Below are 26,808 nucleotides of genomic sequence, written 5' to 3'. Positions count from 1 at the left end.
CAACATGGGTGGATGAGGCAAGATGAGATCTCCATACAATGTAGAATCTCCTGAAACAACACACATTACTCTCTATGTGTATCCACAAATTCATCTATACATGGGAAATATTTATTAAATAATGGAAAATTAGTAGTCTAAAATCTAGAAATTCAAGAACTAGTGAGCTAATAAATCTATCAAATTCCTAACCTAATAAAGTGCAAATGCAAGGGTAATTTTTTTTATTAAATAAAATGATTTTGTGATCTAATGCAAGTGGATCAAACTCAATTGAAGCTCGTTAGCATGCTCTATAAAAAAGGGAAAAATTTATTGTTCTTTGCTACAAAGGACTTCCAGAAATCTAGGTTTGGGAATAAGAACACTAACTCAAGTAGCTCCTTGATTACTATGACCTTCCAAATATTTTCAAAGGATGAAATGAATCTTGTGATCCTGCAAAATAACTTACATCAACCATTTAACCCAATCCTACAACAAGAAATCATTAATACTAAATGGAGAAATATAAAGAAACAAAAACAAGAGATGCATGTGAATAAGAAGTTAAAAGAAGGAAATAAAATGATACAAAAGGGCTTTGAGGCTCCTCGGATGGCCAAACCCAAGGAAACTCAGAGATATATGGAGGAGAAGAATATTTAGAAGATGAACATGACACCAATCTTCATTAATTCCATCAATACAATTACATCCCTGCAAGAAAATACATTGGAGAAGACTAATAAAAATATATCCCTAGATGCAAATTTGACTTGGTACTTATACAAAATTATTAAGAATCATTCTCCATCAAAGGAGCACGATTTCCCCACCAAAATCCCTTGATTAGTGGATCTGGTTCCCAAAACTAGGAATTTGCATTAAATGGCAAGGAACACATTCCTAGATTTTCTCAATCATTGGAGTTCCACAACCTATGCCATAATTCCATAATATCTTGTTTATTTATTATTTAATATTGATCCTCTTGTAGTAGGGAGAAAGTCCCTAAATTATTTCATCCAAATCTTCATAATCTGCCCAATATTATCATAATATTCCACAAAAATAAATAATATTAGGCACAAATATGCAATTATTCATAAGCCTTCCTAATGAATATATTAGAGTTAAAAATACAGTATCTAATGAAAAATAGAGGTTTAATTTGATGAAGGATGGTTAGATATCCCTTAATTTATGTTTAATTTAGAGGCATGGGCCTTAATTTGTGTCTAATTTAGAGGCCCGTCACATGCTAATTAATTTGTAGACTAACTATAATATGTCTTTGCCATTTTGGACCCAAGGCCATATGAAGAGGAGTGTCAATGTTGCATTTATGTTGACACATGAGTGGGATGTTGTGTATGGAGGCATTAAGCCATAGGTAGGTGAGCACAAAACCGAGATTCATCATGCTTCCATCCCCCTTGAATTCTAATTTCACTCGACTTAGTCATGGGTAGGGGACTATTTAAATGTACAACTGAAAATCATTTATTTCTAGATTGTTTATATTTTACAAATAATGTTTTAATTGATTTGAATTTTAATGTGTTATATTGCAATACAGGATTATGGACTCTCACTCTGTGCAACAGAACGCACATGAGAGTTATAGAAGAGATACTTTCTATAATGGATCATAGATAGTTTGTATATTTTCAGTCCCATTTCATAGGGCATATTCACATGTGATATACATACTTTGTATATTTTCATACATGGACAAATTATGGATGCATTAACATTATTTCAATTTACGGATGTTTATTATTTCATTTTCTGGATGTTCATGTGTATAATGTAAATTGTATATATTTTCGTATGGATAGTTTATTATCTTACATAGCTAACAAGATAACAATTTTTACTTCTCAAGAAATAAACTAAGAAAATAAGTAAATTCCTAGACTATGATGAAAGTCATTTTGATACTTAAAAGGAACTAAAATATATATTCTTGGCTCAATTAAAATATACAAATATGATTAAAATACATTCTAAATTCAATTTAAAAAAATGTGTTTGACTAGTAATGTTCAACTAATAACTTGTTTTATTAAATTTTATTTCTTTTGAGGTCATCTACAACAACTTAGTCATAACACATGATATAAGTCATATGTATTGAAATTTAATATACCAAAAGACAATTAATGATATGTTTTTAGATAATTTTATATACTTTTATGAGATTTATTAAATTTAGTTGGCTATCAAATGTTTCAGGCAATTCCTTAACTTAAGACGTTCAATTAAGAACATTCAAGAAGTAAAATTTTACAAAATAACAATTTTTAATTCTAGTTTCATAGACTAAGAAAATAAGTAAATATTAGTATGATGAGAGTCACTTTAATACTCAAGATGAACTAAATATATCATGTACATCAATTTAATATTGAATTTGTAGAAAGTGTCTTTTAGTAGAGTCAATGTATGTTAATTTAAATTGTTAATTGTACATTTCTATAATTTTATGTACATTTCTAAATTTACTTGTCTTTGCAAGCATTTCATTCAATTTTTTATCTTAAGACCTTGAATTAGGAACATTCAAGAAATAAAATTTTACAAAATAGCAACTTTAGTTGTCATATTGACATGTAGAAAGTGTCTTTTAGTGCATAATCAATATATGTTAAATTACAATGATTTTAATTTAGGTGTCAAGATGTAAACTACTAAAAAGTTTTATTTGATTTTATGTCTTTTGAGGTTATCTAAAAGAACTTTATATATGTATATGTATATGTATATGTATATGTATATGTATATGTATATGTATATGTATAGGTATAGGTATAGGTATATGTATATGTATATGTATATGTATATGTATATATATATATATATATATATATATATATATATATATATATATATATATATATATAGATATATATATATATATATATATATATATATATATATATATATATATAGTTGCACTTCTTACATTCCAATATGAAGCATGTGTCTATGTCTTTCCATGTTTTATATCAAACTGACACATGACATATTATTAATAACATAAAAAAATAAAATAAAAAATGTTGTTCATAACCTATATTGTTGTACTTTTAAACTTGGTTGTTACATACTGAATTTTTTTTCTAGAAGCCAAATATGTATGACTTATATAAATATATAAAATTTCTTGCATGCTCAACATGGAAACTATAGACATGACCTTTAAAAAATTTATGATGAAATTTTTTAATTAAATCTAAATCTAAATCCCTATTGATTCTAAAGAACCTCCTTGAAATTTTGTTTACTTTAGCAACTTTAGCACCTTAAAGACCCTAAATCTTATATAACACATATGTACACCATTATGACTCCACCCTAGATATGAGGGAAACATTTCTGTATTCAAAGTTACAAAATTACATGAGTGTTCAACTGTCACATTTTTAGATTACAAAAATCATACATTTTAGATCTCCTATACTAGATTAGATTACACTTGGATGTTATAAACTCATCTTCAAGGCTTTCCATTTGCATCATCTACTCATTTGGTTAATGGCTCATAGGAATGAAAATATCCATAATACATTCATGATCTGATTATGTCATCTTCCATCTCCTTGGATAATATTTCTTTGTTTATAATTCTATGAGATTGATCCAAGATGCTATGAATATATGAATCTATTCAAAAGATATATACTCAAGCATAAAATCTCTATAAACTATGTGATTAGTATATTTTTGAACATTTTCAAAAAATGGCACATCACATCCATGTAACCAATTTGGTATGTGAATTTTCCATCTTTATATGGTCTCATCAACCTAGATGTCACCTGTGTGCAACACATGAAATAGTAGGACACATTCTCTTCATTTCCTGCGGGGGTAGTGACAACAAAAACATTGCCTACAACCAAAATATAGAATATTTATTAGTTAAATACATTCAAAATTTCAATTTTAGATGAAATTGTTAATGATAGATGAGCCACATTCCTTCCCTTACAAGATCATAGACTTGATAATGATCAAGTGAAATGATGGATTCCTCATTATGCGTCTCTTTCCATGTCAGAATTGGATGGGCTCCCTTTCAATTAAGAGGGGGGCATATTTCCATCCTATCATGTACCCGTGTTTTTTACAATGATGAAGTCTACATCCATCAACACCAATGAAAAACTCACAAAAAAATTTAAGTTTTCTTATCTCAATTCCAAATACCCCCTCATACCTTTTCTCCACACTAAGTGTAATTCCCTTGTTCCTTATACAGTATTATAGTACCAAGGAATGGATCTATTCACATCACCAAGTTCAATATTCCAGAATAACTTATGCCAAAGACTTATAGATTCATGACCTTCATGACCTAAATAGGATCTGCGCTATTTGACCACTTGTATTGATGATTTGAGTCGATCCACATCATGAATCATTTGGTACCTCATAAGTGCTCGCTTCACATAAGCACCTGCACGATCATGCTCACCCATTCCATGTCATGTTTCAAACTTGCTCCAAGTATGTTGAATTTGTATCTTCTTGTGTAGCCATCCAAACAATAAAAAGTGTGTGCTTACTTGAACTTCGCTGCATAACCATATGACCATATCCAATGTTTCCTACATGATATGCCATTGTTTTTAATCTCTCATAAATCAAGTCGAAGAAATGTTGCACAAACAATGTGTCATGCTCACGATCATCATTGATGTAAAAGTGATACTCCTTAATCACATCATGTGACCTATCAATGCTATCCCTACCATCATTGTTAAATTGTGCATGTATGTATAGAAGACGTACTAATATGGACACCTGGTCCGAGTGATAATACTCCCTATGTATCTATATATGGGGAGGAAATGTGTAATTATCAACAAATTCAACCATTGATAAGATCATTCCTGGTTGAAATAATTTGCGAGAATGCTTAAATTCAGATACTTTCCATCTTGACCTATGCGAGGGTTTGATACATTTATAGATTTGGTTTTGAAAAACCCACAGGAATTGTGAAATAGGAATCCCATGCTCAACATAGATGATCATATTAGCCACCAAAGTTGAATAAGATGGTTGATTTCCCACAATACACTCATAATGCTTTCTTGTGACAGTGACATTTGACATCCCATATTGGTTTGGATCAATAAGAAAGTTCCTATAGAGCAATTCCAAATAACCATATTCAATGCATCTTCTCGCACCTATACATATTTTCTTGTAATGCAACTCTTATGGATCCCTTGTGCACAATATTGATGAAACACAATCACGCATTATAGGAGGTGGAGGGTAGTCATGACAATTATTCTTGTAAAATTCTTGGACAATGTCATAATCAAGCTAAAATTCAACATGATATAGACAACAATATATGTCACAAATTGTACTAGGCCTAATAAACCATGGCTTCAATTCCTGAAACATCCTTATGGATATCTTCACATGGTGATTGCTTTCCTAAACTTACTTAAACAATGAAAATTATGTTATTTCTATAATGTGCTCAGTGTGTTTCAAATACTCACCTTTATCTATTTGATGTTGTACGACATGCTTTGTATCTAGAATAACACATGAATGGCTCTCCCAAAACTCTACCAAAAATGCTTCGATTCATGCTATAAGCGTGTCTTGGCAGGGTTTCTAGATGATAAGAGCCCAACAAGTAAATTCATCATTTTGATTCACTCAAACCCTGAATTTAGTATGCTTGTGCAATTTTTTTCTCGAGACATGGAGAAATTTTGACATTGTTGCCAACTTTTTTTGTCTTGATGTATTTGGTGCAATAATAATAATTTTAATTAACCTACGCACAACTCGAACACTGGGGTTTCTTGGTTTTCCAAACATAATGAATGCATTTGAAATATTCAGTGACATTCACATGTGTATTCTTGCTTTTAGCATCTTGGACACCCAACAACTTTGTGGCATGTTTTAGTTTCTTATTTTTGATAAAATAATGTAGTGTCTAAGCTTGTGCAACAATTGAATGCTTCTCAAAATGTTCTTGAATGATGTTATTGAAATGTTCTCTAATAGTGCAAGCAAGGATAGACTCCCCAAGGTCTTCTATTGTGCTTGCATCCAAACTTTTTGCAAATTGTCCACCCGTTTCAAAACCACTGCAACTCCATGTTATCTTGTCAACTTCAGAGTAAACAAATTGTTCTTCTAGTGGTTGATCAACTTGATAGGTAAAATATTCTTCCACCATTGGTTCATTAGCTTGAAAAGCCACATGTTGTTCCCTTAGTGATAATTTATCATCTTGATAGGGCACATATTCATCTAATTACTCATCAGGTCCATAAGGCATATCTTGATCATCATCTAGTTTATCAACTTGATGGGACACATCTTCTCCCTCATGTGGTTGTTTAATTTCCATCTGTGCATAGTGGAATACAAGATATACTTGTAATTCAAATGGATCATCATAATAAAACAAGTGAATAGTGCATCTCCACGTGTTTATTTAAGAAATCACCATAGGTGGAAGGTCATAATATGATTTTTTTTGTAGTCAACTAGGTAGGATAAGTTGACATGGACTAAGGGTTATAAGTTGAAGCATGAAAAGAAAAGGGTTTCGATCGCAGGGAAATATGGGTCGAAGAAGAGCGTACCAGTAAAGGTATCAGTCCATGTGTCAACAAAAAACGTGATTCAGAATATGATGAGAGGTAGAATAATTCCTCCTCACTCAACAAAAATAAATTTGGAAAGCCTAGGGTTCTAGTCACAAAACATAGGAAAAATTTAAATGAAAAACAAGTTGATAGTTTTCAAACTATGTAGCAGAAGTTGACATGGACCAAGGGTTATAAGTTGAAACATGGAAATAAAAGAGTTTTGATCTCAGGAAAATATGGGTCAAAGAAGAGCCACCAATAAAGGTATCAGTCCCTGTGTCAACAAAAACGATGATTCAAAATATGATGAAAGGTAAAAGCATTCCTCCTGACTCAACAAAAATCAATTTGAAAACCATAGGGATCTAGTAACAAACCCTAGGGAGAAGTTAAATGAAAAACAAGTTGATAATTGGAAAATAGGTATAAAAAGTTGACATGGACCAAGGGTTATAAGTCGAAACATGGAAATAAAAGGGTTTCGAGTTGAGGGAAATATGGGTCGAAGAAGAGTGCATCGGTAAAGGTATCAATCCTTATGTAAAAAAATGGGTGATGCAAAATATCATGAAAGATAAAATAATTCATTCTCAATCAACACAAATAATTTTGGAAACCTTAGGGTTCTAGTTACAAACTGTAGGGAAAATTTAAATGAGAAACAAGCTAATAGTTGGAAACTAGGTAGCAGAAGTTGACATGGAGCAAGGGTTACAAGTTAAAACATGGAAGTAAAATGGTTTTGAGCTTAGGGAGATAGTGGTCAAAGAAGATCCGCCAGTAGAGGTATCGGTCCATGTGTTAACAGAAAAAAGTGATTCAAAATATAATGAAAGATAAAAGCATTCATCCCCAGTCAACACAAATTAATTTTAAAATCCTAGTGTTCTAGTCACAAAACCTATCAAAAATTTAAATGAAAACTGAGTTGATAGTTGGTAACTATGAGGAAAACATTGACATGGACCAAGGGCTATAAGTTGAAACATGGAAATAAAAAGGTTTTGAGCTGAGTGAAAGATGGGTCGAACAAGAGTTCACCAATAAAGGTACCAGTCATTATGTCAACAAAAATGGTGATGAAAGATAAAATCATTCATCCTCAATCAATAAAAATTAATTTGGAAACCCTACGGTTCTAGTCACAAACACTAAGGAAAATTTAAATGAAAAACAAGTTGACAGTTGGCAAGTAGATAACATAAGTTGACATGGACCAAGTGTTATAAGCTGAAAAATGGAAATAAAAGGTTTTCAATCTCATGAAAATATTGGTCAAAGAAGAGCCACTAGTAAAGGTATTGGCCCTTGTGTTAAGAAAAAAAGGTGATTCATAATATGATGAAAGGTTAAAGATTTCCTCCTCACTCAACAAAAATCAATTTGGAAACCTTAGGGTTCTAGTCACAAATGTTAGGGAAACTTAAATGAAAAACAAGTTAACAGTTGGAAACTAGGTAGCAGAAGTTGACATGAACCAAGGGTTATAAGTTGAAACATTGACATAAAAGGGTTTTGAGCTCAGGGAAATATGGGTCAACGAAGAGTGCACTAATAAAGGAATCAGTCTTGTGTCAACAGAAAGGGTGATTCAAAATATGATTAAAGATAATAGCATTCCTCTTCACTCAACAAAAATAATTTCGAAACCATAGGGTTCTAGTCACAAACCCTAGTGAAAATTTAAATGAAAAAAAAGTTGACAGTTGGCAACTAGCTAGCAAAAGTTGACATGGACCAAGGGCTATAAGTTGAAACATGGAAATAAAAATGTTTCGATCTCAGTGAAAGATCGGTCAAAGAAGAGTGCACCAGTAAAGGTATCAGTCCATGTGTCAACAAAAATGGTGATGCAGAATATGATGAAAGATAAAAGCATTCATCCTCAATCAATAAAAATAAATTTGGAAACCTTAGGGTTCTAGTCACAAAACCCTAGGGAAAAGTTAAATGAAAAACAGGTTGACAATTGGAAACTAGGTAGTATACGTTGACATGGATCAAGGGTTATAATTTGAAAAATGGAAATCAAAGTGTTTCAAGCTTAGGAAAAGAATGGTCGAAGAAGAGCCACTAATAAAGGTATCGAACCCTATGTCAAAAAAAAATTGATTCAAAATATGATGAAAGGTAAAAGAATTTATCTTCACTCAATAAAAATCAATTTGGAAACCCTAGGTTTCTAGTGACAAACCCTATGGAAAATATAAATGAAAAACAAGATGATAGTTGGAAACTAGGTAGTATAAGTTGAGATGAATCAAGGGTTATCAGTTGAAACATTGAAATAGAATGGTTTCGAGCTTAGGGAAATATGGGTCAAAGAAGAGTGCACCAGTAAAGGTAGTAGTCTTGTGTCAACAAAAAGGGTGATGCAAAATATGATGAAATATAAATCATTCATCATCAATCAACAAAAATCAATTTGGAAACCCTAGGGAAAAATTAAATGAGAAATAGTTGAGAGTTGGAAACTAGGTAGCAGAAGTTGACATGGAACAAGGGTTATAAGTTGAAATATGGAAATAAAAGGGTTTCAAGCTCAAGGAAAGACGAATCGAAGAAGAGTACACCATTAAAGGTATCATTCCCTGTGTCAACAGAAAGGGTGATGCAAAATATGATGAAAGAAAAAATTATTCATCCTCAATCAATAAAAATCAATTTGGAAACCCTAAGGTTCTTGTCACAAACCCTAGGGAAAAGTTAACTGAAAAGAAAGTTGAAAGTTGGCAACTAAGTAGTAGAAGTATACATGGACCAAGGGTTATAAGTTCAAACATGGAAATAAAATGGTTTTGAGCTCAAGGAAATATGGGTCGAAGAAGAGCATGCCTAAAAAGGTATCAGTCCCTATGCTAAGAAAAAGGGTGATTTAGAATATCGTGAAAGGTAAAAGCAGTCCTCCTCACTAAAAAAAAATTAATTTCGAAATGCTAGGTTTCTAGTCACATGGACCAAGGGTTCTTAGTTAGAACATGAAAGGAGAAGGGTTTTGACCTCCTGGAAAGATGGGTTGAAGAAGAGAGAAGCTCAATAAAGGTATCGATCCATGTGTTAACAAAAAGGGTGATTTAGAATATGATGAAAGCTAAAAGCTTCACCATATATGAAAGGTAAAATAAATTTAATGAAAATGTGAATTTAATGTAGGAGGCACCCGAAGATGATATAATCCATATGAAACATGTAACTAATGAAAAACATTATATTCTGATAAATAAATTAGTTGGAAAGAAATGAAATAAATCAACAACACTTAGATTGTTGCATTTCTAAGCACACCTAAACACATACATTTAACTTAGGAAAGCCAAATGAATCATATACATAAGACAAAGAAAAGTAAATGGTTAATTTTCCCTTTAATTCAAATGTGTGAAAAAATCAACAACAAAAAAAATTCTGAGGTTTTGTGTACGAGAAAAATTCCTAAAATGCCTAACGCCCTTCCGCTTAAGTAGTAACTGGGCCTTGTGAAGATTTTAGATTAGGATATTGGGACCATGTCATTAATGTCTGGTGATGCTTCTAGCAACCAAAAAACTAACTAAGGTATGTAGAGGGTCATAGTGGAGAAATGTACTAGGTATACATCCCGAAAGAATTAGAAACACTTCTAGTAGCATGACCAAGGCCATTTGAGGTCTAATTTCTCCCACACCTCAACCTATAGCGAAAGATTCCCTAAGTTTTGACCACTAAGTTACCTGCATGTAGTGGGACTGGATGAATCTCAACTTTAGCTTTTAGTTTGGACCCATACTCCCTACCACGTGTCGGGAGACAACATGAAGGTCCATGATAATATGCCACCTAGGCCTTAAACCCTTCACAGGTTTCTCTCCATGTATCGGATTTGTCACTAGATGATGAAGGATTTTAAGTTCCCTAAAAGACAACTTTATATCTTTCAATATGAAAAAATACCATGACGGATTATGTGTTTCCTACCACCATGGTCCTAACCTAAATTATAAATTATCTTCTGGCCCCTGTGCAGAATTTAGTGTGTTCAGGTTAAGATTGTTTTTAGAAAGGATTTGCTTCAATTAGGGTGTGCAAAAAAATAGAAACTCAAATAAATTAGGTACAAAGATTACGAAAAGAGCATACCCTTTATACAAATTTTAAGTGAGCTTAGTGTTTGGGGTGAATGTGTGTCCAAGAGAAATTGTGAGCATACAAATGTGAATTGATGTGGATATGTGGTGATCCTTTACAATTCCCTTAATTAAACTATATGATGTTTGTTCCTTGCCAGAAAATAAATGATGTGTGGATGATGGGTCACTTACTCTTTTCCTAATTATACTATGTGAGCATATGTTTGTGTGCAAAATTTCAAAGTAAAATATAAGTAATTTTTCTACCTGTAATGGCCTGTAAACCAAACTAGTTAGTAGTGATGGTGTGTGCAAGGTGAATCTAGTGCACATACAAAGTGTTTAAATTTCAAGTATGTGGATATGTGGTTCATGATCTTTTAATACAGTTCCCCTACACTATGTGATGTTTGTTAGTTGCAAGAAAATAAATGATGTGTGGATGATGGGCCACTTAATTCTTTCCTAATTATACTATTTGAGCATATTTTTGTGTGCAACGTTCCAAAGTAAAATAATATTCCTTAATTACTCTAAGTGTAATGGTTAGTATAGAAAATTGGTTAATAGTGATGGTGTGTGCAAGGTGAATCTAGTCCACATACAATGTGTTTGAATTTCAAGTATGTGTGAAATATATGTATTATGTAGTAATAATGTGTGGTTAAATATATTTCTACAAATGGTTAATCAAACACAATATTGTTAGATTTTAAAAAAACTTAATTTGATAGATCATAAGAATATTGTCTCCATTTATTAAGATAAGCATTTGACCTTTCTAAAATTAGTTATTTTTAGTAACAACTTTTATTTTCTTCAAGAGAATATATAAATCATAAATTAAAAGTGAGATCTAGAGCAAAGTGAAGCATTTCAAGACCTTTTTCAAATTTACTTATTCTTAGCAACAATTTTTTATTTCTTCAAAAGAAATAACTTAATTATTTGGCGAATATTTTGAATTTGAGAGAATGGGAGATTCTTCAAAAATCAAGCTAAAGATTACCAAATTTAAGGGCCAAATTTATTACATGAGATAAAACAAAATCTATATCTATAAATTCATACAAATTTAATCAATGCTAAGATAAATTGTGACTGAAAACCCATACAATACATAAATACACACTCCATGATACAATAAGGAACCTATTCACCTACATTTTCACTATGTTAATATTTGAAAGCCTATTATACAAAATTAAATTAGTTCGAAACAAAATTCTTTATTAAAAGCACCATATTATTTAAAGTTTTAAAATGCGTAACTAAAATGACCATAAAATAATAGTAATAATATCTTTCTTAAAGGAACAACTTATCATAACTAGAGAGAATTTCATAATTCCAGATGATAAGTGGAAGAAATATGGGATGAAAATGACAATGGAATTGTTGACAAGAAAACAAAAAGAAATCAAGAGATAAAGATTTTAGTGGATTTAGAGAACAATGAATATGCTTCAAGGTCTTGTCAAGAATGAATGTACATTGTTATCATTTGTGGTGAGGAGGAAAACAAATAATTTCAGTATTTTTTTGGGAGAATGTACACGGAAATTTTAGCACGACAGTCAAGTAGGGAACAATAAGGGGTAAGAGGATTTAAAAAGCTATATCTTTCTACCTTTTTGATGCATGTGAAAAGATGTATATCCAATATCTTTTATGTTTTCAATTATTTTCATCAAATCTTGAAAAAAATTAAATTAAAAAATTATTTTTTCTTTTGAAGAAAATTTTGCAATATATTTCACGATTACATATGTTGAGAAACAACTATATGAATTTAATCGACATTAGATTGCCACGGTCTAAGAAGATTAACATTCTAAACATTTCTAGGATATCATCAATACATCCATGTTAATATATTTATTTTGAATTTGTTATTTATGAATTTAATATTGATTAATCAAATGAGTCTTCCATGTGGGATTATAGTTATATGAAATAATACACTCCTTTTTATGAAAGCATGAGTCTACACTACACTTTGTATGTCTTTAAAAAACTTGTTTTTCTTATTTATTCTCATAACCTTCATGTGAGAATTTAAAGAAGAATATTTTGAGGATTTCAAACATAGGGATCATCATTTAGGATTCAAAGAATCATTAAATGTTATATATAATTTTAATTTTATGAAATTTTATTGCTGTTAGATATATGTTTCACAAAGAATGTCTTCTTAGTTCATGCACATTAGAAGTAGGGATATTCTTACTCCTTGTAGATCTTGCCACATTTTCTCTCTTTTAACTCCTACTTTGGATAGAAAAATTAATCAAACAGATGTTTATAGGTTTTTCAGAACTTATTTGACAACCATTTTTGCTAATCCCTGATGTAAATAAATTTCCATGATTTGTAATTCATATAAATAATATATGGAAATTATGTTCCAATGGTTTTATTTGGTTAAATTACAACCCTAGTTTTTGTGGGTTGTCTTAAACCATTGCAATTCAAAGGTAATTGATAATTCACATGAATTCTAGTGGTTTCAAAAAATTCCAATAAACCATGGTTTCATGTAGTTTTTAATAATTTGCATGGTTTCAAGTGGTTTCTAATAATTTGTATGGTTACATGTGGTTTTCATTAGTTGTTGTTACATCTCATCTTTTAACTACATGGTATTACTTTCAATGCTTATTCTATCTTACTTTTATTATTTCATTCTCCATTTGTTTCTAGTTTTCAAGCATATTTCTTAATGCATTCAATATGGAGCAAGTAATATGAGAAGTGAGACAATTTTAATTAGTTGTATTTGAATGAGCTTCTTGTTCTATCAATGTCTGGTGTCTTTTTCTCATCATTTCTCTCAATGGATGGAAATTTATTTCCTTTTCTAGATCCAGATTTCCAATTTCTCATGCTTGTTGTGAATCCATGTGTAATTTCCACTCTCTGATATTTTTGTATGAAAGAATGTTTTCTATTTTTTTCACGCAATCAAATATAGACACTTAACTATAGCTTGATTGATACCTTGAGATATATGATTCACCATTAATACAATTAATACAAATTTGGTAAGGCCACTAGCAGGTTAGCTTTTTAAATGGCTTAATCGAGCCTTTCGTTTGCCATGTATGCTGCTTACGCGAGGGTTTCTTTAACGATCAATCGATAAATTTGAATTTTTAATTTAAGAACTCGATAAAGTGTTTAAAGTTCTCGATCGATCTCTTGCAGCTATAAAAATTACAGTTTCAACACCTCTTCAAATTTCTCTGCAAACCTATTTTTTACCCTATCAGATTTAGGGCAGAAATTGTCCCCAAGTGGCGAACTTGATTGCGTTGGATTCATGAAAGAATCCTCTATCTAATGGAATATAAAAATTACACTTTTTAATTCATATGATATTTTTCATATAATTTCCTTTAAAGATGACAATTGGAATTTTTTTCGATGGATTCAAATGCGTTGACTAAAAAATCATTAACATAAAATATACACATCGAAATTTTTTTCAAAGAATACCACTATATTATTTTATTTTCCCTCTTCAAAAGGGAACTCTTGTTTTTTCAATTTATTTAAGGATTTGAAAAAAATATTACGTGAAAACATGTGTATCCAAAATGCAATTAAAATATTACTTCACCAACTTCGAAAAATAATAAAAAAATATACTTTTTCATAAAAAAAAAAAAAAATTAATAAGAATATATATATATATATATATATATATATATATATATGTATGTATGTATGTATGTATGTATGTATGTATGTATGTATGTATGTATGTATGTATGTATGTATGTATATATTACATTACACTTTTTAGACTAAATTATGCTACGTGAACACACACATATCTCTTAAGTTTTGTGAAAATTTTGAAGGACATATATTGGATTTAATTGAAATTTGAGAAATTATATTACATTAATATTTTTTTCAAAAAATATCATTAGGAAAACAACATAATTCTCCATATATTTTATTTTTACTTTGAATCATTTTTCATAACTCTTGTATGAATTTTGAGGGTTGCAAGTCGATAAAAGAGGACAAAACTTGAAATTTCATTGCAAAATTTGGACCAAACGTGTAACCCGTATTCATGCATTCAACCTCATTTAGTATTTATCTAGGGTTGTTTATTAGTGTATATTCTCCTCTTATGATGCTTTGTGTTCCCTTTCTTCCTCCTCTTCACAATATATGTAAAATAATTTATTCTCAACACACTTATGATCTTTAGTGTATTTTCTATCACAACTGTAACATAGCCCTTTTGCTCTTTTTTCCTCTAATTTTTGTGGTGTCAACCTTTTAGTTTTTAGAAGGCTAGGAGTAATAACACTTCCATATTTAAAGTTGTGATTGGTATACTTCCTTGTTGCCATAATTTTGCTTTCAACTTTTCATGCAACACTGAATGCCTTCTCCGAAGAATCAGTTTCCGAAAGGAAAAACTCATGTTGGATGTTATCATTTAAAGTCCTTATGAAGATATCAACCCTATGCTCCTCCATAATATCATTTACCTTGATATTCAATTTTTGGATGTCCTCAATGTGCTCTGCCATTGAACCCTTTTATTTTAGATTTATCAATTGGCTAAAGAATGTGTTGCTTTTTGTATCCTCACAATGTGCTATCATCTTCTCCATAAAACACCAAGTGACAAGTGTTTTATGAGAACAAAGCCATTGATACCATACAAATTGATTGGGTTATAAATATATATGTGCAATGCATACCTTTTGTTTGTGTCACAGATCATAGAGATCAAAATATTTCTCCATCTATAGTATCCATGTTACCGGATCCTTGCCATAAAGCTTCCTCATATTGATCATTAGAATGTGGTGGGTCTTAAACCCAACATTGGAGTCTCTAAAATAATAATTCATATTATTTTTTTTTCCTCATCATGATTTTCATGGATTACCTTGTCACCACTAGGAAGCCTTTATTGCAGCAGCTTTGTTAACCCTTCCTTCAACCTTCCATCTTGGCATTCATCATTGCTTTTGCTTCTACTTCTACTTCTAAACCATCCTTCAACCCTCCCATGTCCCTTTTTATTTTTACTTATAAACCATCCATATTAACATTCATCATCGCTTCAAATTAATTGTTGGTTACTCTTTGCAAAAGTGAAATTTTTTGATTTTAGTCTCGTAATTTTGATATATCGTGTTTCATTTCAAACTCTTCTTCATGTGTCATAGTAGAGATATCTAGTTTCTTACTGGAAGTATCCATTTTTTTCTTTTGATATATTTTAGAATAAAAAATGATATTTATGCTTCACTATTCCCTTTGAATCACTTTAAACTAATTTTTTCAAAATGCTATTCAAATTTTTTAAATAAATACATACCTTTTCCTTGTTCTTTAGGAGCTAGATATTAATATTCTTGTATCTCTCGAATCTCCAAGGTCTGAAATTTTATTTGTGGTATCACTCTGAGTCTTATTTCCAATGCCACAAGTCTAACCAAGATTGGATTCTTTTAGAAACAATTACGCCCAATATCCCATGATGACCTGATCATAGAATGGTTTAGTAGAGTGAACTTTTACGGAGTGCCGCATGTCACTGTTTCAACCTTCGATGTTGAAAATGATATACTAAAAAGTAAAGTCCGTGCAATTTCTGTAAATTTTTACAAAATTCAAATTTGATGGTCAAAGAGAAAGTTATCAAGATTTTCCCTAAGTCACTTGTTTGAGATTGAAAACTAGAGTGTACGAAAAAATCCTAACTTTTTCGGACCATATCTTAGAAAACATAGCGAACCAAGATCTAAATTTTTTATGCGAAGTTCACCAAATATTTTTCTCCATACGCTCAAAATTTCTGCTTTTGAAGCCTCATAGAAATAAATCAATAGAAAAAATACCACGATGACCTCTTTGAAGCAGAAAACCCCTAGAATCGAAATCTTTGATACCAAGTGTTATGCAACCAGCTCATAAAATAGAAGAAACGATAGATCATTGACATGAGAAATAGCATCTTCGATGTGGAAACCCCCTTTAGATCACATAAATAAAAAATTATTGGATGATATAATTGATTAGACCTCTTTAGTATATATAGGAGTCGAAGGGGTCACAATATAGTTAGAGCCTACATAACAATAATAACAACATTCATACTAGTGAGTTTCTATGGGGCACAAAAATAACAATATGGGGGATACATGGGAACAACAATAAGAATACAGACTACACTAGTATTATAGGGACCTAACACTTAACTTGTTAGATCTTCTAGCAACACTAGCAGGAGTTTGAGATGGTTGCTACTTTTGTTGCTATTGATGTTTTTTTTGTTGTAGTTGTTGTTGATCATTATGATTTCCTAGTACCTTTGACTTTAATTTTTTATGATGTCATCAAGCACTGTGTATTCTATGTTTTCTTTTTCCTATTCCTTTCCCTACAATTGATCTTTGTACAAGACCCTTTCATTGAACACCACATCTCTACTCCTAACGATTTTATGATTTTCAAAATCATATCAATGATAACCAAAACGATTAACACCATATCCAATGAAGGTACACTTCTTTGATTTAACCTCAAGCTTTACTTTGTTTTCATTATTAATGTGAACAAATGCTTCACAACCACATTTCTTTAGAAATGCATAGTTTACCTTCTTACATGTCCATGCCTCCTCTGGAATGTCACTATCCAAGGAACTTGAAGGCCCTCTATTTGTTAGATAACCAACAATATCTACAACATTTGCCCAAAATTGTAAATGTAATCCTACACGCAACCTTATAGACCTTGCAAACTCCCTGATTGTCATATTCATCCTTTCTGACAAACCATTTTCCTATGGTGTTCTTGGAACTATTTTCTCTCTATTAATTTCATGGTATGAATAGTAACTATAAAACTCATTTTTGTAGTATTCACCTCCATTATCTGATCTGAGAAACTTGAACCTATTTCCTGACTCATTCTCAGCCAAACATTTCAATATCTTAAAAGTATCAAAGACATCATACTTATTTCAAATACAATAAATTCAGGTTTTCCTAGTTGCATAATCAATAAAGGTAAAGGTAACATAATAGAAATATCCAGCAAGAGATGATACCTAGGCAAGCCCCCATACATCTATATGCACAATATCTAATTTTTTACTCTTCTTTTCTTTCCTAACTCTGAGAAATATGACTCTCTTTTGTTTTCCATAAACATAATTTTCATAGAAATACAAATCAACATGCTTCAAACGTGACAACAATTTTCTTGAGTAAATAATCTACATCCCCCTCTCACTCATGTGCCTGAGCCTATGATATCAAAGTGTCATATTTTCTAACATAATTGGAAATAGCATTGCATAAATACAATGTGCCAACCTTTTCTCATTTTTCTATTACTAGGTCTCCTTTAGTGACCTTCCATGTCTTTTCTATAAATGCAGTTACAAAAACTTCACCACCCAAATTCTTTGTTCAAATTACATTTTCATTTAGATATAGAAAATTCCTTACCTCCTTTAACAACAATTGGTTTCCATTCTAGTGCTTTATAAGTACCTTACTCATGATTTTACATGGTTTATAATCACTCAAACAAACATGTTCAAAAGCTCCTTGAACATAGTCATGAAAATGTTTCCTATCAGGTGTGGCATGGAATGAAGCCCTTGAATCTACCACTCACGTATCAATAATATTTTCTAATGATAGAATCAAAGGATCATGCAACACATCACCTGCTACTTTCACTTCATGATTTTTCTCTTGTTGTCCATCTCCTTCTTTTCCCTTTCGAGATTTACATTCTTTCTTTAGGTGTTCTTTCTTCCCACATTTTTAGCACACTATCCTCAATCTAGATTTCGATCTAGCTTTCCTTGACTCATTGTGATGTTCCAAGATTTTTCCTCTCTCTATTTTTTCCCCTAGTTTTTGCAATCAAAGAATTACCCATTGTCTCACCTGAGATTTTATGTCACATTTCCTTGCTATGGATAGCACCAACAACATCATCAAACTTTAAATTACTAGATTCAGAGACAAAGTTTTTAATATGCATGACTAAGTCATTCCAACTTTCTACCAATGAGCACAAAAAGAATAGAGCCCTAACTTAATCATAAAAGTTTACCCCTACAGAACTTAACTAACTCGTAACAATGTTAATTTAAGTGATCAACAACAGATCCGCCTTCTGACATCTTCATATTAAACAAGCCCTTCATAAGAAATACCTTGTTTGAGGATGAGAATTTTTCATATAGGTTGGATAATGATTTCATAAGGTCCTCTTTCATTGTTTCCTTTGAAATTTTGAAGGAAACCAATGCTTCCAGACACAATCGTATTTTTCCTACTACCTTTTTGTCAAGAATCTCCTATTCTTCATTTCTCATACTTGTCGGCTTCTTTGGTTTTCTGCTCAATGGTAGGTAAAGATGTTTTTTATATAAATAATCCTCCATTTGCATCTTCCATATCTGGTAGTTTTAGCCATTAAATTTATCATCACTAAACCTACCATCTTCCTCCATTGCTCCCACTTGAACCATGAACCCTTCTTTGTTGTGAGTTTATCAGGCAAACAAACCTTCGGCGTGGATACCAGTTGTTAGAAATTATATAAAAATCCATTGAACACATAAAATATGGCAGAAACACAAACAAAGAAAAGCATAAAATAAGAGAGACATAAATATGTGTGGTTCACCCAATTTAGGCTATTTCCACAGAGAAACAATTAGTCCTTCCTTTTATATTATCCAACAAATTGAAGCGATACAACCTACAACACATTCGTTGTAACTTCATTTTCACTCTCAATAGTCCCATCTCTCTTTCTCACACAAAATAATAATACAAAGCCACAATAAAATTCCCTCATATAAACCGAGGGTTTCCTTCTAGGAAAAAAACCCTAAATTAACATAACTTCTACTGTGAAAGCTTCCACCTAATAAACGACCGAGATTAACTATGAAATTAAAATATTTTGCAAAGAATTTTTTAATCCAATTTTTGCTTGGCTCCAAATAATCACTACCTCTCTCTTGGAAACACCTTGTGACGCTCCTACTGAAGTAAACCCGTCTACACCGTCTCATAGAAGACTGAGATCCAAACACGACTGAAACAAAACTTTTGAATCAAAAAAACACACAACATAAAGCTAATTAACAAAAAAAATCATCTCATTTTAACATAATTCAATGTAATTAATTCAATTTTATATACCTATTTTAGTATTACGTCATATAATTAGATTCATTATTCTCATAATAATAATATAATTATTATTATTATAAAACAAATCAAAATGACTACTCTAATATCAAAAAATGTGCTTTTATTTTACCTAATATTTTTATGAGATAAATTTTAATAAACATAAAAATATTTCCAAAAAACAATATGAATGAAAATATGACAACTTAGCTATCATATTTTGCATTAAATGTAGAGTATTTACATGGTTGGTATGATTTATTCTTTAAAGGGCAACTTTGATCCCAAAGTTTATGCATAATTTTTTTTTTTCTATGATCTCACGAGTAATGCTCAAATTTAGATGTATACATTATGCATAAGTCGGAATTATGTTTTTTTTTTTTTTTTTCAAAGAATTTTAGTAAAATTTTGTAAAATTTAATTATTAAATAATATAAATTTTATTAGTAATATTAAATAATATAAGTTTTATTGGTAATTTTTTTTTCCAAATTGTTTATTTAAAAGATTTTTTTTTATAAATTTGGGTATTTTTTATTTTATTCATTTTACAGAAGTTTTTCTATTAAAAATTGCATTATATTTTATCTTTTAATTTATTTTTTTTAAGTGTGGTTTTTTTATATTAGGTTGAAATAATTATATCTAACATTCTTTTTAATCTATAGGTTGGAAAACTAGACCAATAGCATAAGGTTAAAAATTTTCTGTCTATGAAGTTGCAAACTAGTTGGTTTTTGGGTTTAATCCCTTTCAACTTCACCAGGAGGGGTTGAGAATGGAAGTCACTTTGGGGGAATTAAAATATGCGAAAGAGCATCCAAATTTGATGGAGATTTACACAATCCCGGTGATAGCATAAAACTATGGGTTGATTGTTTTTCTTCCATCCAATAAATAGGCAAGGGCCATCTTAGGCTCAAACTAGTTGCAAAAAAAAAAATACAAAATTTTCATGGTAAAAGTGTTATGGATAAACATATTGTATTTCAAAATGAAATTAAAATTCTCAACCTAACCACACACAAAAAGAGAAAGAGTTGAAAATTTTCCTCTTAAAAGTGTTATGGATAACAATATTGTATTTCAAATGTAATTAAAAATATGAACTAAAAATGAATAAAATGGTAAACATAAAAAAGTAAAAAAAAATAGTTCCTTGAGTTGTGCTTCTCTTGAAGTAGGAGGTTCACTTGACCATACTTTAGGAGGAGAATCCACATGGAGAGGTGGCTATCGTTTACAATCATTGTCAAAAGAGGAAATATCATAAATCCCCAATGAATTTGCAATCTTCTTCAAGCTTATCAACATTCTTCATAATTTAATCCATCGAATTTATCAGCCCCTATTGTGCATTAACTTTGTCGGTGAGAACTCTACCCATCATAGTTTTAATGTGCTAGTTTAAGTTGATCATTAACATGTAGGATGAGGAATGATGCCTAGTAGAGCTACCTACATAAGGGATCCAATCTTTGGCTTCTCTTTCAACATGTCTCCCGAGAATAAATCTTCTTCCTCGCCAGACTTAGTCTTCCACTTCAAAAATGGATTTATATACTACTTCAATGATAATTCTTCTATATCTACCCAATGTGGCACAAGAATTTAACTATGTTTTTTTCACTAGAAATGAGAGGAGGGGAGTTAGAGGCCGAGGAGGGACCCAATCAAGCTCTGCTCCCTCCATGATGAGAAGATGAAAGGCAACACCTAGCCATGAGGCCAAACAAATTACTAAAAAACACCTTGGCATAGGAGATAAAATATGGAAGATAGAATACATAATGACATACAGAGGGGATGGTAATTCAAGGTATAATGGGAAGGAAACCATAGGGAGGGACCATCAAAAGAAAAATTAAAGCCAAAAAGAAAAACCAGAGAAAAGCAAGGAAAATGAGAGTCCAAAAAGGGACACTAGATGGAAACAAATGATGTACCAACGCTTAAAAGACAACACAAAAATCTATGCAATAAAGGCCCACCAAAATCAACAATCATAGAGAGGGCACATAAAACCAAAATTGTATGAGATCAAAATTATGAGAAAATGTTGATATCATTAGTTCTACGAGTAAGGAAAAGTTTAGGATGGAAATGAAGAAATTTGCAAACATGTAACTCCGTTTCTACAGTTGTAGTGCAATCCACATGGCATGTTCTAGGTTGACTGGCTTCCAACTAAGAAAAACTACCAACCCTGTATGCAAAACTAGATCAATCCCTCAACTTATATTGGTTGACATGTTTCCTATACTTTTCTTTCATGGGAATGGTAATTATACAAAAGACATCAACTTTCCACATGATCTGTGAAAATGGAAGTTGTTGAGGAACTATATAATCTTTGGGTCACCTTTCCTCATCAACCTTTGCCAAACCAGTATAATCATATGCCATAGTCCACCCAAATTCGTTCATGATTATCACTTGTTGACACCTCGAGTTTACATGCAAGATATGTTATCCTTCTTTAGACTCCTATACATTGGGCCTTCAACCTCTCTCATGCACGAATAGGTTATGTTAAATTTGTAGGTTATTGTTGACCAATGCCATTTGGGGGCAACTCTCACCTCTTCATTAATTGCTTCACAATCATTTTAATTAATAGCTACCCCTTCATATAGGCACTCTCCTTAAAGAATTTGTGTTGTTTATTTTTATTTTTTTATTGTATTTAATAAAAAATTTAATATAATGATTATACAAATTTTGAAATTATAGTTTTATAATAATTATATTTAATTTTAAATAAATAATTTTTATCAAAAATATATTTAATTATAAAAAAAAATATTACTACTTATTGATTGATTGATTAAAACAATAATTCTAAGCGGTGATCTTTTTGCTATTTTATAATTTTTGGTTTTTAGAATCTGAACAAAGAATCAAACACATTTAACCACTTAAATTTAACCACTTACATTTGTGATTTCAAAAACTTTTAACTAAATTAAAAAAAAAAAAAATTATTAAAATATATACTTAAAAAACAAACATTTAAACTGTATTTTCCTATTATAAATTATTTACCTTCATATTATGAACCAACCAATGGCTTTCCCATAGCATCATTGTTCCCTTCTATCTTTGTATATTGTAAATTCTTTCCCTTCATATTACCAATCAACGAATGGCTTTCCAGGACCCTCATTGTTCTTTTCTGTCTCTCCTGCCCACAGAGCCTTTGAGCCATATCAATAGAAGCTCAAATGAACATTCGACAATGCGCATTAAAATCCTTTAAAGTCAAATTAATATTCACAAATGGCATCACCGTAAAATTTCAATTGATGGTACCGACAGTCTGAAGACTCGCTGGGGTTCTGTTGCTCCATGTTTGTCATGACCCTGATGTGGATAAGGTTTGCAGTGACTCTGCACTTTCGCTGGGGTTCTGTTGCTCCATGGTTGTCATGACCCTGATGTGGATAAGGTTTGCAGTGACTCTGCACCTTTCTTTCTGCGTACAATTCAAGTACCTTTTACCGATTTGATGCCCAGCTCACAAAATCTCCTCTCCCCACACGCGTAGTATTACGTTCCCCGCATACAATAATTTTCAAGCTTCATTACACACAAAGGAATATATTCCCAAAAACAAAATACGTTTTCGAACTTTATAAATATTATTTTTTAACAGATAGGTAGTAATAGAGAATCTCCATATCGTCAAGATCGATACATTGATTTCTTCCATTTCCAGTATAGTAAAAGTCAAGTACCTAATTATGGGTATTTTAATGTTATTTTAATTAATAGAATTTAATGATGAGTATTTTAATGTTATTCTGCTGCAGGTGATACACGCATTCTATTCAGCTGTTGACCATCCATTATCATTTCACCAAAAATCAAATTGGTTAAGATAATAAAACGAGAATAGTTTTTTAATTTTTATTGGTAAATTTGGGTTTGGTATCATTTTGTAATTATGGCCTATGTAGGGTCGTGGCTTATGGTTAGTTTATCTGGTGTCCATTGGTGAGTAAGTTATTGTAGAATATCGATCTCATCAAGGCAATCAATATTTTTGGAGTTATAGTTTTATTAGTGCGTCGGGACAGTATATATCAAATCTTGGATTTTGCACTTACTTGGATTTTGCACTTACCTAAATCCAAGGGTTGGCATACTTCCCTGGTGCATTAATTGATAGCCTTTCATCAATCACCTGTAGGGAGATTTATGTGGATTCTACTCATTTTACAGGATGCGTCCCTGACCCTCCCTTACAGTGTTCATTCAACGTTGTTCTACACCTTCCCCCAAACCTACACAACGACCTACATTCCCATATGCACCATCAATACCACCCTTGCTCACCCCAACGAAGTGGGAAATCAATATATGTGGATCTATTTGTCCATTAATGCGTAGGGGCAATATATGCCACCCATCTGATTTGGCCAAGTACATTATGAGACGAGTGGCATATACTACCCCGTCAATTAATGAACGGATAACTCAATATATAAATATGAGTACATTATAAGGAGAGTGACATATATGGTCCCACCCATATGTTGTTCGCCAACCAAGTGGACGTTTATTAACTTTCACTCTTGCTATGTGATCATGGGGATGTACAGAATCAGACATGGCATGTAGGACAAAACATGAATGCGCAGTAATGCTGATAGGATTATATGGGGTATTCATAAGCTTCATTGTCGCTCCCAATTAACACACTAGCGCATTGTCACCCACTTGTCCACTGCTCATTTTGAGGGTCGTGGACTCTCCACCTAGAAAACAATTCCATTCCATTTCATTTCATTGTTAAGAGCATAACGAATATTGAGGATTTCTAAAACAATTTACAATGTGAGTGCCTTTTATCGAAGGGGCCATCAGACAATGCACAGGTTTGAACCCCCGCGAAGCCTTATGTGAGCACATACAAAAATGCCTTTGATAAAACCACAAATGTTTATCCTGTTAGTCATCCAACCATACATATGCACTAGGTAACTGACTGTTTCCTGGTCCATTGCAACAATGTCAAATTGGCAGGTTAATTTTGTGCTTCTTGATTTTTGTATAGGTGTTTTTTTACCTTTCTTACAACCTACTCGCACGATGGGCATGATCACGTTTGGTGAGAACATAACTCTTGAGGAAGCATAAGTGTTGAGATTTTCTGTTTATTAAATTTGGAAAAAATCTCATGTAGGTGACAACAATAGGATTTGTTGCTATATTAGCTCCATTATTCTTGAGGAGGAGTTAATGCATCCTAAATTTGTTGTGAGAGAATTTATGATTGAGTTTTATACTCCAGTTATAAGAAATGTAAGCCCGTAGAGGATATGGGTGTAGAAAATAGGGTGAGCTGAGAGTATGTGTGAAGAATTAAATTGTTGTAATCTCCTGTTGAATAATAAGATTTGCTGATGCCTCTGTTTGATGGATGTAGCCCAGATTGGCTGGGTGAACCACGTTAATTCCTTGTGTTATTTTTATGATTTTGTATGTGTTGTGTATTCCTTTTACATTTCCGTTGCGCATTGTTTGCTCCAACAAATGGTATCAGAGCATGTTGTGGAGCTGGTACGTGTGACAGATACGCCAAGTCTGCTGCAGAAGGTGGAGTTTTTTTTTTGTTGGCGCGGTTTTGGCACAAACAATCGTGCAATTTTGAGCTAAAGAAGGGTTGGCGCAATTTATTCAGTAACAGTCACGCCCATTGGCGCGGAAGATTCAGGAACGGTCGTGCCAGTGCGTGGGTATTTCGTAGTCAAGGAGCGCCAGGCATTTTTCCCTCTGGTAAAACTGAAATTTTTTGTTTTTTTTGAAATTATAATGACATGGTACGGTAGCGGCATTATAGTATAAGGTAAAGGCATTTGTTAAATAAGAACTTCATTTATTAAAAGTTGGAATTGGAGATTTTGTTTGTAACAACATGGCAAAAACTCAAAGTGCTCATTTTGAGATCGAGAAGTTCAATGGCAAAAACAACTTCGAAATCTGGAAAGTGAAGATGCATGATCTACTTGTGCAACAAGGCGTGGCGAAGGCTTTGTTGGGAAAATCCAAATAGCCTTACACCATGACAGATGATGAATGGAGCGAATTGGATGGAAGAGCATTGAGCGGTATTCGACAGTGTTTGGTGAATGATGTTTTGTTTAAGATCGTGTCAAAGAAAACTGCTACTGGTTTGTGGACAAAGCTTGAGAAGCTGTACATGACAAAATCCTTAACCAATAGGATTCTTCTGAAGCGACAATTGTACAATTTGCGCATGAAGGAAGGTACAGCTATTACAGATCATTTGAATGTCTTTAATACTCTCCTAGTCAATTAGAAAGTATAGAAGTAACATTTGAATCAGAAGATAAAGCTATAACTTTATTATGCTCGTTGCCCGAGTCATGGGATCATTTTGTTACTTCTATAAGTCTTAGTATATCAGAAACCCTGGAATTTCATGATGTTGTTGGAGCTTTGTTGTCCGAAGAGACAAGGAAGAGGTCAAATTAAGAAACCTCTACATTAGAAGCAATGATGGTCAGAGGTGGTTCTAAAGAAAGATAGTTCAGTAAGCACAACGACTTGTGTTCAAAATCGAAAGGGAAGAAGAGTAAGGTGAAGTGTTGGTTTTGTGGCAAATCGGGACATTTGAAGAAGGAATGTTGGAAGAGATAGCAAACATCCAAAGAAGACTCTTCAACAGAGAAGAAAGAAGCAAACACGACAGATACATGTTTGGCATCCAAGACAGGTATGAGTGATGAAGTGTTATCAGTTGATTTGTCTAATCATGATCAACATTGGCTGTTAGATTCTGGTGCATCAAATCACATGTGCATTCATAGAGAATGGTTTAAAACTTATAAACCAATCAAT

Source organism: Pinus tabuliformis, chromosome 5_1 (genome assembly GCF_031772625.1).
Source record: "Pinus tabuliformis cultivar Carrire ecotype Pingquan chromosome 5_1, CPIR1, whole genome shotgun sequence".
Lineage (NCBI taxonomy): Eukaryota > Viridiplantae > Streptophyta > Pinopsida > Pinales > Pinaceae > Pinus > Pinus tabuliformis.
Note: the sequence above shows the minus strand (reverse complement) of the source record.